A 4,667-nucleotide genomic window follows, 5' to 3' on the forward strand; every position below is an offset into this window, starting at 1 on the left:
ATGGGTTGAATATGTGCCACATTTTTGCAGGCTGAAATGTGGGCCAATAGGTCGAAGCCAACGCAGTCGTTGTCAATTTAGTCAACAAATGATTCTGACATGTTAGCCATTGGATTTACATCCAACGACCGACATCCATCTTCAATCTCTCGTCTTCTTCCTCCAGCGCCGCCGGGACCACCTCCCGCCTCCTGCTGCTAGCAGCTCTGCTTAGAACGCTTCGCTATGAAGCGCTACTCCACCGTTGGCCAGGCCATCCCTCCACCCCTCCACACCTCCTGTTCTTCTCCACCGACTGCCGAACCACACCGCACTAGAACTAGTTAACCCTCGTACACCTCTCCGTCTGCGACTCTACTCCCGCGTCTTCCCATCTCCGGCTCGTTGCTGTCCGGGGCCTCGCCGTCGTCCACCACCTTGGATGCGCTCGGCGCGGCGTGGTCAACGTGGTCAATGAACGACACCATCGGAAGTAGACTATGCGTGGAGAGGCTGACAGCTGGGTCCATGGCCGCACACAAGGAAATGCCTCCTTATTACGCGCAAAATAATGATTCCTCCACCTGACATCTGGGACCCACCGGAAGGGCCCCTATATTTCGCGAAAATAACGTGCCCCCCGCTGACATGTCGGACCCACCAGCTATCTTCACACGCAAGAAAGTGCCTCCTTATTACGCACAAAAAATGAATACCCCCCTGCCAGCTGGAACCCAGCATAGTGGGAGGCTGACTTGTGGGCCTACAAAGTTGACGGTGACGGAGGGCTTTGTCAACTTAGTCAATATGAATGATTCTAGCTCCTGTTACCGTACGATGTTCATCCAACGGCCGTAGTGCTTCTTCAACCTCTGGTCTTCTTGCTCCAGCCGCCCAAACCAGCGCCGGTCGTGCCGCGTGCTCCTACCTCCCGTGGCCGGCTGTGATGCCGCGGAGGCCTCACCGCCCCCTACTACTCCCACCGCTGGCCAGGCCATCCCTCTACTCACCCACACCCCCTGTTATTCTGCGGTGACAGCAGCCTCACACCGCAGCTGAACCAGTGAACCCTCGTACTCCTCTTCGTGTGGGCGTCCACTGCTCCGTCTTCCCCGGCTCCGAGTCGTCCCCTTCCTAGTGCTCACCGTCGTCCACCGCCGTGGTGCTCTCGGCGCGGCGTGGTCAATGTGGTCAAGGAGCGACTTCCATCGGACGTGGACTGTACGCGGAGAGGCTGACAGCTGGGTCCACGGCCGCAGCAAGGAAGTGCCTCCTTATTACGCGCAAAATAATGATTCCTCCACCTGACAGCGGGGACCCACTGGACGGGCCACCATATTTCGCGAAAAAAACGTTTCCCCCTGACTGCTGGGACCCACCAACTACATATTCGCACGCAAGGAAGTGCATCCGGGCAAAAAAACGATTTGCCCCCTGACTGCTGGGACCCACCAGCTACATCTTCGCACGCAAGGAAGTGCGTCCGGGCAAAAAAACGATTTGCCCCCTGACTGCTGGGACCCACCAGCTACATCTTCGCACGCAAGGAAGTGCCTGACAGTCGGGACCCACCTGGTCGAAGCGTACGTCGCGTTGTCATTCTGGTCGCGAACATGTATGTAAATATATACTGGTGGATGTAGAGGCGCGCACGTGTCGTAGTAGAGGCGTGTACGTGTCGTAGTAGAGGCGCGCACGTAGCATGTACACGTACGTACAGTGGCCAGGGTGCAAGAAAGAAAATAGGGCCACATATGTGTACATATGGGCGGGGTCTCGAACGCCTACTCGCGCATACGTACGGCCAGGGCTCGTGTACATGGCTGGGTCAGAACGGAGAAACAGCGTCGTCGTCGTCGTCTTCATGGGAAGGCAACGGAATGCGTCGTGTTCATGGGGAGGCAACGGAATGCGTCGTGTTCATGGGGAGGCAACGGAATGCTCGTGTTCATCGGGAGGCAACGGAACGCGTGGGAGCCAACCGGCTGAGTCGGAATGGAATGCGTGGTCGTGTTCATCTGGAGGGCTTGGACGGAACAGGCGATGGAAACGAGGCCTGGCGTACCGCAAAACGGGGGAAACGGACCTCCTACGTTCGGAACGGGGTCCTGTTGATGGGGAGGGGTGTGGCGTACCGCAAAACGTAGGAAACGGACCTCCTTCAGTCGAAACGGGGGTCCTGTTGATCGGGAGGGGTGTGGCGTACCGCAAAACGGAGGAAACGGACCTCCTACGGTCGAAACAGGGGTCCTGTTGATCGGGAGGGGTGTGGCGTACCGCAAAACGGACGAAACGGACCTCCTACGGTCGAAACGGGGGTCCTGTTGATCGGGAGGGGTGTGGCGTACCGCAAAACGGACGAAACAGACCTCCTACGGTCGAAACGGGGGTCATGTTCATCGGGAGGGGTGTGGCGTACCGCAAAACGGGACTCCACGGGATATTGTTCATCTCCACCGTCGACCTCCTCCAGCCTCCACGGGCTACCGTCGACCTCCTCCAGCCTCCACGTGCTCCTGTTCATCCAGCCTCCACCGCGCGCTACTCCACCGGCTACTGTTCAACCACCCCTCCACGGGCACCCCTCCACCGTTTACTGTTCATCCAGCCCTCCACACCACGGGGTCCTGTTCAACCACCCCTCCACGGTCTACTGTTCGTCCAGCCCTCCACACCACGGGGTCCTGTTCATCCAGAGGCAATGCCACCGCTCACTGTTCATCCAACCCCCCTGGCAACGCTCACTGTTCATCCAATCGATCGGCTTCAGTTAGCAGCAGTAACGAAGGAATCGCTCGATCGGGTTTAGTTAACAGCCATAGATCGATCGCTCGGGTTCAGTAACGCGTAGCCTGCAGTGCAATCGCTCGGGTTCAGTTAGAGCCCAATGCCTCGCTCGGGTTCAGTTAGAGCCAACGCCTCGCACACACGCGCGTACGTGTACGAGAGAAACGCGCATCGCTCGGCCCCCGACCTCCCACCGTAACCGGGAACTCCTCGAAATTTTCCACCCCCTCGCTTCTACCACGGATTTTTCCGTCATGGACGACCCAAAGAATGTCATGCAGCTGCGTCTCTAGCCCGCCCAGGACGAAAAGCCCATTTTCTGTCATGATTTTTTGACATAGAAGTAGGAGCCCACCACATCTATGATGATACCGGGTTTTGTCACAATTATCGTCATAGAAGTGTCATATGTATGACAGAAAAAAATTCGTTCGGCCCAAAATGTCACGGATGTGTCTTTTTTTTAGTGAATGTGTCTCAGCACCAAGCAGTTTGCGCCTTCAAGGAGGGTGTTCGGTATCGAGAGCTTACCCTGAAGTTCGGTCGGACTGGAGACATGACCCTCACCCGAATGATGGAAATGGCCACTCGGTACGCAAACGGCGAAGAAGAAGACCGACTCCGCAGTGGCAAGAGCAAACCAGGCGGCCAGGACACTGGAGGAGGTAATTCCAATCGGAAGCAGAAGCGCAAAGCCGAGCCCGCGGGTCCTGGAGAGGTTGCAGTTACGACGCAAGGAAAATTCAAGGGAAAACCTAAGGGGCCCTGGATTCCCAAGAAAGTAAAAGATCAAGCAGGAAATGATGTGTTGGATTTGCCGTGTCACGTTCACACCAAGAACGATGAAGAGGGTAATCTGATTTATCCCAAGCATACCACTCGACAATGTCAGCTCCTTATCCATCCTTGAAGTGGTCAAAGACTCCTATCACATTCGACCAGTCTGGCCATCCCGCGCACGTTGCAACCCCAGGGCGGCAAGCATTGGTGGTCGACCCGGTCGTGGGGGGCACTCCACTGACCAAAGTACTGATGGATGGCGGCAGTGGTTTGAACATTTTATATGCTGAGACTCTCAGAGAGATGGGCGTTCCGATGTCCAAGCTCAGTGAAAGCAATATGCGATTCCATGGTGTCATCCCAGGGAAGAAAGCTGATTCACTCGGCCAGATCACTCTTGACGTGGTTTTTGGTGATTCGAAGAATAACCGCAAAGAAAAGTTGACATTTGAAGTTGTGGATTTTCATAGTGCTTATCATGCCATTTTGGGCAGACCTGCATATGCCCGTTTCATGGCTCGACCGTGTTACGTGTACCTCAACCTGAAGATGCCTGGTCCCAAGGGCATGATCACAATCACTGGTAATCGGCAGAGAGCAGAAGAGTGCCTCCAGAAGGGCTCAAAGACTGTCGATGAGCAGATGGCAGAACTGGAAATGCAAGAATACCAACAAAATGAAGATCCGAGTGATTTGTTACGTGCCAAGAAGCCTGCTTCAGAGTCTGCATTTCAGTCATCTAGTGAAACCAAGCAAGTTCACATTCACCCGACCAATCCTAATGCAGCTCCGACTCATATTTCAACATCACTCGACAGCAAATAGGAAGAAGCGCTCATCTAGTTCCTCCGTGAGAACTGGGACATCTTTTGATGGAAGCCTTCTGACATGCTAGATGTACCCAGGGAACTTGCTGAGCACCGTTTGCGAGTCGACCCGAAAGTAAAACCTGTCAAAGAGCATCTCCGACGGTCCGCCATGGAGAAGAGAAAGGCAATTGGTGAAGAGGTGGCTTGACTTCTAGCAGCTGAGTTCATCCGAGAGATATACCACTCCGAGTGGCTCGCCAATGTTGTCATGGTCCCCAAGAAGGACGATTCACTTCGCATATGCATTGACTT

The sequence above is a fragment of the Aegilops tauschii genome, chromosome 4 (assembly GCF_002575655.3).
Source record: "Aegilops tauschii subsp. strangulata cultivar AL8/78 chromosome 4, Aet v6.0, whole genome shotgun sequence".
Classification (NCBI taxonomy): domain Eukaryota; kingdom Viridiplantae; phylum Streptophyta; class Magnoliopsida; order Poales; family Poaceae; genus Aegilops; species Aegilops tauschii.